This window comes from Cucumis sativus, chromosome 6 (assembly GCF_000004075.3).
Source record: "Cucumis sativus cultivar 9930 chromosome 6, Cucumber_9930_V3, whole genome shotgun sequence".
In the NCBI taxonomy this organism is placed as follows: domain Eukaryota; kingdom Viridiplantae; phylum Streptophyta; class Magnoliopsida; order Cucurbitales; family Cucurbitaceae; genus Cucumis; species Cucumis sativus.
The window spans coordinates 19,876,930-19,888,985 of record NC_026660.2 but is presented as its reverse complement, the minus strand read 5'-3'; positions in this window follow the sequence as shown (position 1 = coordinate 19,888,985).

Here is a 12,056-nt window from a genome sequence, read left to right as displayed (position 1 = left end):
GTTTTCATGCACTGTCACATTTAACTTCAATTAATCTTGTAATTAAATTTATATACTTTTACGTGATTATTGAATTCAACTATCATAATTTCTATAATATTTGATTAATGGTCTTTTTTTTCCCTTTTTTTTTTAATAAAACTTTAATTTACACTTATCAATTTAAATTTCAAACTAATAATTATATCAATTTAAATCCTAAATCGTATTAAAGTTAGGTATCAATTTAAACTCTTTGTTATGTTTTATCTAGACACACTCATAAACATAGGGGTTTAAATTGATATATGTATGAAATCTCTTTATGTATACGTGAGATTTAATGGTTAAATTAATATAATTATTAATTTAGAGCTTAAATTGATTCATACCCCAGAGTTTAGAAGATATAAATTTATACGTCCAGAGTTTAGAGGTATTAATTGGTATTTGATCTTTCGAAAACTTTCACAATTATTTCTTGGTATAGTCCATTTTTCAACAATTATTTAAAAGATGTCCAAAATTCAAATTATTTCTTGAGATTTCACATTTTCCATTTCACGGTTACTTTTAGAAAATTGACTAGTCGAATTATTTACTTCCATTCATCCTCCACTTTCATCTTTTTTTTTTTTTTTTGAAGATTAATTCTAGAGAATCAATTTTATTAATAATAATGAAGTATATAGCTGACAAAACGGCCACGTAGATTGATATGAGACTAGACGATAGTATTAGAGTATGTCATTAAACATGAAAAAGTCACATGGGAGCTTCAGCATTAGAGTATGTCATTAAACATGAAAAAGTCACATGGGAGCTTCATTGGTATATGGAGGTTTATTTATATAAATGCAGGAGAAACTCATTTCCGTAAAAGGAGTAATTGGACAGATCATGGAAATGGAAGGAGTTTTGAGAGAATTATAAACAAAGAAAGAAGGCATTAGAATAAATGTCATTTGGGTAATTGGAACCAAATAAGTATAAAATCTGATGGAGAGTTAAGAACATGGAAAATAATATTAGAGATTGTGAATTTAAAAAGGGTAGAGAAGATACATGGAGTGTGGTGGATGATGGAGTAATTCATGGGAGGAATTTAAAGTAAATGAAACTTTCAAATAAAAGTTTTTGGGTTAATTGGTACAAGAGAAAAGTTCCTATTGGTCTAATAAAGTAGATTCATATGAGATTGAAGTTCAACTTTTGAATGAAGAGTTCTTGTCCTTTGGATTAAATAAGTGATGAAATGACGGACGTAGATGAGACATCCATTTGGTTTATGCAGTTGTGGCTTTGGCTTGGACATGAAGTTTGTTATAAGATTCATTTGCACAAGGTTAAAGTATTAAAAGTTTTTAAGGATTAGTGGAGAAAGTTGTAAAGCCTAATTGAAGGAACAAAAAAAAAAAGAGGCCTAATAGGTTGTCATCTCTTGTCCATAGGAACATATAAGTGTCAATTGAGCTAAGCTCATGTTGGCAACTGTGATGATTATTGATTTGTCTTTAGCAGAGTTCATACCAAAAAGTTTGTATTATCTATCATTACCTTAGTGCCGGAATAGGCTATGATGGGGTAATAAATACTTTTTGGTACCATCTTTTACTAAAAACCAAATCAAGAATCATCACTCCAATTGTCACTTTTCTTGTATTTTAATTTGGTATTTTCTTTTTCCCCTGTTTTGCTTTGACTAAGGGTAAGATTAGCTTGGATTAAATTTTTATTTAGGGGATAACGTGATTTGTCGTGAAATAAAATGAAATTGAGAAAAGACAGAAGGAGGACTATAGATGGGACAAAAAGAAATGTTAGAATTTGCGAGTTTTGGATTGAAGTGTGAATATCTCTTTGCTATTGTTTTGAGAAAGAACTATCAACTTGAATTAGTGTTAAAATAGTGCACTAAGAGTCAGATTAGTCACTTGGATTATGGTTTTTTTAAGCAATATGGTAATTTGGTGTGGACATGGATATAGGAAAAATTGATTTGGCAAGTGACATAATATTGAAAAAAAGACAACATGGAGGTCTATAGACGACACGAAAGGAAAAGTTGGGATATGAGAGTTTTGACGATTGAAAGAACTTTAGCCAATTGTTTGTACAAAAAATTATCAAAATGGATTACTGTTGAGATAATGTACTATGAGTTCGAATAGCCAATTGATTAAGTTTTTCTAAGGGTTGTGGTGATTTGCCGTGGATAAGGATATATGAAAAAAGGTCTTGCTAGGTATATACAGAAAAAAAGATCTGAGAGTTTTGAATTTAAGTGTATCATTTTACTTAAAGGTTTGGATTAATGAACAATTGTCATTGTTTATCGAAATAACTATCAAATTGGATTAGTGTTCAGATAGTGCACTATAAGAGTGAAATTAGCTAATTAGACTAAGTTTTTATTTAACGAAATTGGTGATTGAACATGAACATGGTGATTCGATAAAAAAAGTTGGCTATACTAATTTAATTGGTCCAAAGAACATGGATGACTAAAAAGGACACAAATAGAGAAGTAAGTATTTTTGAGTTTTGGATTGAAGTTTGGCATTGGACTTTTAACTTTAGGACTTAAAAAGCCAATGTTTGGAGAAAGGATTACAATGGATTAAGTGTTAAGATAGTTCCTTAAGAGTGAGATTAGTCCATTGGATTATGATAGATCACCAAGAAGTTGTGTTCATACTTTGTTGATATAAATTTTACGGTTACAGTAAAGAAATGATAATCTCAATTTTGGAATGAAAAATACGAAAAAGCAAGAAGCGAATTATAAGAACTATCGTCTTTGCTTTTCCTCTCTCTCTCAGTGAAGTTTGCAAAAATCCTTCATAAAATCATCTCCGCCTCTTCTATTTGTAACTTCCTTATTTCACTCATTTTTCTCTAACTATATCTGGTTCCCATTCTTTGTATTCACTCCTTTACTTGCACGTGCCCTATCCTTCTTTCCTTTCCTACTAATTTTAAATACAATGGGATGTCTAACATCACATTCCTATTCCAAGATTACCTTGTCCTCATAATGGAAGTCAAACTCACGGAAGATTAGCAAACTCACGAAAAAGTCACATGGGAGCTTCATTTTGAAAAGGAAATGAGTCTCACTAGTATTAATATTGAAAATAGACCGACAAAGCTCAATGTACATGAGTGGCATACATAGAGCAATAGGGGGGAGGGGGGAGGGGGGAAGAATCAACAGGCGCATCCAGGCATCTTAAATAGGTTGACACCCCCTTAGCGCCCTCATCACATCCAAAAAGTGAAAAAAAAACCTCATATACAAGGTTTCTAAAAGCAATACAATATCAAATCAAAGGTCCAATACAAGGACAAATGAGATGAAAGAAAAAACTGTCCAAAATAGAAACATAAGCAAGACAGCAAGCCAAATACAAAACAAAAAAAATAATAATCCTTGATTGACCAAAAACTTATTGGAGCATAAGGCCGATTCAATAGGCATGATGATGTAGAACTTCAAGGAGGGGAGACTATAAAAGTTGGCAAAAACAATCTCCTGCGAAGAGTAATCTTGAATAATTTAGATAATGAGCACTATAAAGATGCATTCAAAAGAGCCGAGTTATAGCGTTCCAACCAAGTCTCTTTGGTTACTTTCAAACTAAATTTGAGCTAAAAGTGCTTTTACTGGTTTGCCCACAACAATTCAACTTTCTTCTTTTTCAAGTCTGGACCAACAAGAATTTGAGACACATTGTTCTTAAAAACATGATAAAAAATCCAACAAAAATTGAACGTTTGGAGAAGGTAGAACCATTATTTAGATGCAAAGACACGATCAAATAAAAGGTGCTGAATGTTTTCCATGTTATCAATACAAAGGGGGCAGGCATGAGGTGAGAGTGCATGGTAGGAAAGTTTTCTTTGAAGTACTGAGGCAAAATTTAAATTTTCGAACAACATAATCCATATGAAAATATCTATAAATTTTCGGAAAACGTTAGCGGAAGACTTCAGCGACGCAAACAGTTTTTTATTTTTTATTTACAATTTTATTATTATTATTATTATATTGATTGGTTTACTCGATATAAAATGAAAAAGGAGAGAAATTAATATGTAAAAGTTTTCAATTAGTTCGATAAAACATTATTTCAAAATCCTTTATTTAGTATATTTGATTCATGATTGTTTTATTTTTTCTTACGATCTCTTACTATCTTTATTCTAAAAATCATATAATAACTTTTACTTCTTTCTAACATTTTCTTACCTCCTTAGTTTTTTCTCTCCAAATTTCTCCTCTATCTTTATCTCTATTATTTAAATTTTGGCCATCCCCTCTTTCTAAAATTTACAATCCTTCTCTCTTTTTTCACCTCGAGTTTTCTCTCTTAAAACTGCTCTCTTTCATCTTTTTTGTTTCTACAGAAAACCCTGCAGGTGTGTTTGCAGCGGGGATTGAGAGATTAGGAAAGGTTTTGATTGAAAATTTTAATTTTTTTCGAGTTAGATTGGTTCTTAGGTTGGAGAGTTGAAAAGTTCACGTCAACACAGTTCAATCCAAATTAATAATATATATATTTTATTACTTTTATATATTTAATAAAAGTTAAACAATCTATTGAATATCGAGATTTTTTTTTTTTTTTTTTTTTTGCTTAACTTGATGTGAAACATGTTTGATTTATGCTTTGATGATTTCCGTTTATAAACAAAATATATTTTAGAGGTAGGGTTGGTTTTGTTGAAAATTTAATTCGAGTTATTTGGGTTGGCAATCCAACCAATTCGAAAATATAGGTTGGGGTTGAGAATGTCTCTCGACCTAACCCGTTTACACCCCTATTTGTTACATTTGTTTTTAGACCTTTATCATTGTATACTAATAAAATATCTTAGTATCAAGAAAAAAAACCTCCTCTAAACCCCTAAGAATTGAATTTTTTTAAAGAAAGTGACACAATATAAAAATTTTATATCCGTAAGCATACATTTTAAGATCCTAACATTCTTTGAAACTTTATGTGACGCAATTTCATACAACTCTATCTGATATTAAAGTAAAAAATACAAGTTTTATATTATTGAACTACGTTCGTGTTGATCTTAAATTTTACTGTTGCAATATTTATAATTAAATAAGTTAATTAGCTTTAAACTCAATTAAAATACTGTAGTTATTTTGAACTTTCCTTGGCACAATTTTATATAACTAAGTTTGAAATTGAAGTGATGTCTGAAAAATGGAGCTAACATTCTCCAAAAAAAAATTTACAATTGACGATGACATTTCTCGTTAACTCTGGAAGGTTCGATCATTCTTCCATATAATTATTGTACTAAAAAAACTGTTGTAGTTTTATCTGTAAACCAAAACCTATATTTTGAATTATTATGCTCTCCAAAGATATCACAAAATACACAAACCCTAGTGAGTCATACAAACAAACCTTTCTCACAAAAGGGTGGGGTTGGAGGAAAATTTCAGTCCAACAAGTTTTTAGAGAAGAAAAAACATACCAATATGAATTAATATGCCACTTAAATCTAATATTTTAATAGAGCAAAAAGAAATATATATGCCAGCCAGCCAGAAATAACATCCCAAGAAATTTAAGCTAAAAACATGGAGAAAACCTATCAGCCTGCTATATATGAATATTAAAGCCTCACCAAATGTAAGATTAATGCTCGACATCCAAGGATACATGATATTTAAAAGAAAGTTCAGACTAAGTTTGCACAAAATTCTAACGTTACGTAGAAATAGTTTCATTGTTTCCAATTAAGTCAATCGTCAAGAAAAAAAAAATAGTAATATAGTGTGTTGATTGTGAATGAGATGACAATTAGGTGACATCGATCACCAAATAAGACAGAACGTATATTATGAAGAAAATTGATGTCATCAAGTTTAGTCTTAAAACTTTTAATGTTTGTTTGTCATATGTATATACAAAAAATGCTTAAAAGAAAAAGTTTGGCTATACGATGAGTAAGGACCAATCATGAAGAGGAAATACTTAACAGAGAATTTGAGCATAAAAGCCTTTGCCTTCAAGATATCAGTATTATCACTAAACTTGACAGTAGTCAATAGCAAAACCAAAACAAAGAGAGTGTGAATTTTTACTTTTAAAAGAACTAAAGATACATTAACACGTTAAGCAAAGTCTCTATTTGGTTACCAAAAAATGTTATGTTAGTCAAAGATAATGTTGCCAGGAACTCGCATCAGAAAACATAAAAAAAATTGCTGTGTTTAAAAACCAGAATCACAAGGCAAACAACAATTTTCTAAAAGAAAGTTTCTAATTAAAAGTTGTTGGTTGATAGTAGCTGGATGCACATTGACCAAAAAAAAAAAAAAGAATTAAAATTTCATGATTCAGATTTTTGAACTGAAAAATGAAAGAAAAAAAAAAAAGGAAGAAGAAGAAGAATATTATAAATTGGAGAAGAAACAGGCAGGAACATATTCTTCAGTAGGAAAGTTCAAACAACACACTAACCTCAAGCAGTTCAGTCGTTCCATCAAAAAATGAGTGTAACCCACTAAAAACCGACACTAAAACATCAAGAAAACGGCATGATCGAATAAGAAAATCACCAAATTAAAAAAAAACTGGAAACTGCGTATGATTTGTGATGATGAAGATGGATGAGAAAGTAGTGTGTTTCAATTAAAAGATCGTTTGGAAATGAAAGAAATCGAAAAATACCTGAGAAAGATGTGATTAAATTAAAGTGTTGAATTCCCTATGAGTACCAATGACAGAGCCTTCAAGGAATAAAGAGAATGAAAAGTAATTCAATAGAGAATTTTGTTGCCTGCGCCTAATTAATATGGAATGAAATCACAATCAGATGATTTGAACCTATTTTAAAGCGAAAGGATCACTTTATTAATAAATGAATGATATTAGTATTGATAAAAGCTGAAGAATGAAAAAAACAGCCCCAACCACAAATGGAGATCTGTAACAAGTAGCTGATGAATAACAGTCGATCGTCCAAAAAATCTGACGAAGACTAATTAAAAAACAACACTAAGAAAGCCCGATTGAAGGTCATCTTCAAATTATGAATTGCACGGCTTCACCACTTAGATTCAAAACAAATGCAAAGAAAAAACATCATTAGTCATTAGTCATTACCCATTATACATATTTAGTGTTTAGTAATAAAATAATAGATATACTGCGGCAAGAGTAGCTGATCAGTTTATAGTTTCAATAACAGGTTATACTATCTGTAAGGATACTCCATAACAGACATAGAGACTATTCTTCAATAAAATGTCTGGAAAAATCATGGATGAAAACTAAACTTAGAGGCTTATTGATGCTAGGCTGGATCATTTCACAATGATAAGCCTATATTCCATTCTGGTTAGATGGAGATGAAAAAAGTTAAGACACAAAAAACTCACATCATCCAGCAGCATATTGTTGCAGTAATGATCAAAGTAAGATGAAACCTGCATTCAAAAATAGCAAATTGGCCAATGCAAAATTATAAAACTACTTCGAAAAATCACGCAAATGCCAAGGGGTTAATGGTTAAAAAATAATATACCTATTCAATTGTTTGAATGGCTAAGAAGTTTTCAAATAAGCATTAAGATATCAAGGAAGTCAGATGCATGATCAACAGTCTTTCCTAATTTTTGTTGTTAACCATTAAGTGCCTGATGAAGCAAGCAAATATAACCTTTCTAAGGAATTGAACAAAATTTAGACCGCTATTAGACTTAATAAGAGGCTTTCATCTCTCATAATAACATTGTTCCAAGGGTGAGTATTTATGTGGCTGCAAAGACTAGCAACCAGAGAGAGGCTAGAAAAACAAGCATTAACAATGTTTCAGTAAGTACACTTTAAGTTCTGATATCAGTTGCCAAACCACAAAAAAAAACTTTATCATTAAGCTTACCAATGACATACCCCTCAACACCAAGATAGAAAACATTTGTATACTTAGACCAAGAACAACATAGTTCGACAAGATAAATTTCAATCAATCATTTTCCAAAATGACGTTACGTTTCCTCAATTAAAGTAACAACACATTTTATAGAAATCCTGACATCCTTCATCGACTATGAAGTTTTCAAATTTCACATCTTTTGTCAATGTTATTCCATCCTACTCAATATCCCATACATCTTCCCTAATCTTGTACACTGCTATCTTAAATCACAGAATCTCATATTACAGTATTAATAGCACTTGATACCAGCTTACACACAAATACAAGCGCCTAATCTGCAGTATAAAAGAATGGCAGTCATTGGATAAATACCAAAAAAAAGAAGAAAATGATTAAATGTCTAAACTGTTGGAATGAACATCATTGTACTATTTTATAATTGATATTTCAATTAGAAATTATAATAATTATTATTTATTTTATTTTATAACTCTAATAATTATTCATTATATATATATATTACGTAAAGAAAAGTCTTGGGAAGATCCGTCATTCTTCTAGCCAAAACCCTAGTTCTTTCTAGGGTTCCTCTAAGCAATCATTTTCCTTTTCATTGCATTCTTAACTCCGGCGAGTGTACGCATGAGTTGAAAAAGTTGTGTTAATCATTGCTCCATATAAACGATTTAACACCGATGTCGCACCGAGTTTTGCTTTTAGGGCAGTGTTTCTACATGGCACAACTATGATCAACAATTGTTTTTTTTCTACAATCTGAAAGCAAAACTTCTCCGATTGTTAATCGGATCTGAAAAGGGAAAAAAAATCCCTCATTCAACCGGACCGATCATTTGGAGGGATTTAGCAATTCCTTCTCCTCCATGGCAATTATGTCCGACTACGAAGAGAGGGGAGAAATCCCAAAGATTTTCTCTCCAAGGATAGATGGGCTCAATGGCAGACCTCTGCTGACGAATATAAATTCGAATTTGTCTCTACCTGACATCATCGCCTAACTTTCTCAATAAAAGCTTCAAGAAGAAGAAGATAAAACCCATAACTGTTATCTCAAGAAGCACTGATCGCCTTGGTTTTCTAGGGTTTACTGTAAGTTATCTTATTTCCATTTTGCCAATTTATCCATAGTAGGTATGCTTGTTTTCTTATATATGATATTTTAGTTGGGTGTTGGTAAAGATATAATATTGAGGGCTGTTGAAATTGCCCTAGCTATGATAAAAATAATTGCAATTTTTATATCGATTTCGTGTTCTTGGTAATTTGTGATCGATTGAGTTTATGGTTGTATCATTCTCGATCGTGTATTAATTCTTTTTTAGGAGGTGGTCTGTAATTTGTCATATCTAATCTTTCATAAATGAAAAATGTAAAGTAGAGAGCAGATTCAACTATTGATGAATATCTTGGTAAGTTTCTAAAAGAAAATCACTATTTATTTTGGCAAGTTACTAATAGTTGGGCTAAATTTTAGGAGTAATTTTCTAAAAGTACTTTTTGTTTTAGTAAGTTACTATTTATTTGACTTGTAAATGATAATTTATTATGCATTACAGAATTGGAATATCTAATGCATCACAAACCTTGAAGTTTTGATTAATTGGTATTAGGTGACACATTTAGTAAATTAGAAATTAAATGATCTAAATAAATTAGTGAACAACCTAGCAATGGAGTTTTCACTATGTGATGGAAAGTTTTCCGCTTACCATATCAATATCAAATATTGTTAATTTGAATAAAAGAATTTGGTATTAAAAAAAATTTGTGAAGATATTATGATTGGTAAGTTATTTTACAAATGAGTTAATACAATTGAGTCTTTTATAGTTAAGTTTGAATGAACTTTACATAGGATTTGCACGTAGAGTTTAACAAATTTTGATTATAGTAATAAGTGCTATTTTGATGAATTTGAATTAGTCTATGCATTCATGGATGGAAATAATTTATGACATAAATCATGCATACAACTATTAAACATAAAGGGCTCATGAATACCTTAGATTGGAGTTTTATGAGCTAAATGAATTTGTTCATGAAATTTGTTTCCCCTCGACAAAATAGTATTATCAAACTTTGAATATATTATGGAGCTAAATATTTTGAAGTGTGGGGTGTCCAACTAAGATAACATATCTTGTGTTCAAGAAATCTTTAGTATGATTATAAACCTTTGACTCTGTTTATTGATTATGCTTACAGTAGTATCGCATATAGATTTATAAGTTTAAATGATAACTCAAATTTTGAATATTGAGATGCTACTGTGATCTACTTGAACATATCTATTAGCATGTTAGCATGAGTAGAAATAATTTTTCATGTATGTCATATTCAATTTGACAAAGTTATGCATGAATCACATCATGAATTGTCGCGTGATTTGGTTATTAATTTGTATGTGATTGAAAGTATTGCTATTACTTTTAATCAAGTTTGGTCATAGTATGAAAATATGTAAATTCAGTTTTTATGAAGATATTGTCCAAACTATCGATTATACAATACTTTACAAGGCATGAGGATTTATACTCCAAGTTATCCCTAAAGTGGTATTAGAGTCATGTCGTCATTGGCTTAGCCTTGTTGGTTTACTCCCACATCGAACAAAGGTGTAGTGGAACCTTAAAAAGAGTCACGATATTATCCGTTGTTGAACTTTATTGAATAAGCAATATGCTCTAGAGAGGAAGAGTTAGCCTAGCTAGATAAGAGTTAAATGGATGAGTGTCTATTTTAGGGGAGGTTCTGTTGGAACTTTGTTCAAGGGGAGGTTCTGTTGGAACTTTGTTTGAGGAGAGGATCCTTGGAAATGCTACCAATGATCATAAGTACATAGGTGCAACTTTAGACTTATGAAAAATATTTTGAATCAAACGTGGAATTTAGAATGTTTTGATTCTTATTCTCGTAAGACTAAATTAGTCACCGTAGAGCACCTTAAAAGCTTTTTTAGTTGTATGTGGTCTTCTAATACATTAAGTGTATGTAAAGACGATATTCCTCAATGGTAACTTGGAAAAGTCAAATTTCTTTATGGTCGTTAGCTAGTTTCTAAAAGTTTAACGAGAAAAACTTTAACAACAATTTAGTAAACAATGTATTGTGAAGTGAACTGTTGATACATGTGTTTACTAAAAGTTGCTTGGAGTTGATTGTGTGACTATATGTTTGTATATTGATGTAATTTATGTGATACAAACATAAACGTTAGTAATGCTATAAAGTTATCACATTTTGAAGTGAAAGATTTATGTGAGACTAAATAAGATGCACTTAGTATTATTGAGAATGTTTTAATTTATGTCAATTACACACCGAATGCTATTAAGGAGATTTGATATTTTAATGATGCTCTAGTAAGAATATCTTATGATGCTAGTATGAGCCTTAAGGAAAATAAATGAGACAGTGTTTCTCAATCCGAATATATTAAGATATCTTAAGGCTACAATAGATTTTGGTTTGCATTTTAATTATTACTTACCATACCCTAGAGAGGTAATGTATGCAAACCGGGTAACTTAGAATGATGAAGTAAGCATTACCAGTAGATACGTGTTCTTAATGAAAAATGTACCATTGTATGGGAAGATGAGTATGAATGATATAAAAGCCTAATGAGAGATACACCATTGGTGGGGATACTGTTAAATAGATTGCCAAGAATATTATGTTATGGCAATAGAAGACATATTCGCCTTAATATGGAGTTGTGAAATGATAGTTGAATGAAAGAATTATCTTCTTGAAATATGTAAGGTCTGGGGAACTTTTATTAATCCACAAAATCATTGGACCTTACATACTTTATTCAAGATCACGTAAATGTGTAATATAATTGAAGTTAACTCTTTCATGGATAGTCTATTGTATGTTTTTACTATTCTTTCAATTGGTCCTCGTGAGTTGTTGGAGCTACCTTTATCCATAATTATCCTCTCGATCTCAGTCTATCTCAATAAATCTACCTATAAGACTATAACATTGTAGACACATTCATCTATTTTGCAAATTAAAAATTCATTGGTCAAATATTAACCTTTAAATTTTCATCCTATTGTATTTGCAATATAGAAAATATTTGAGCCAACATGGTTTTTGAAGGGATTGGATTTATTTTTATGAAAATTGTCAAAAAA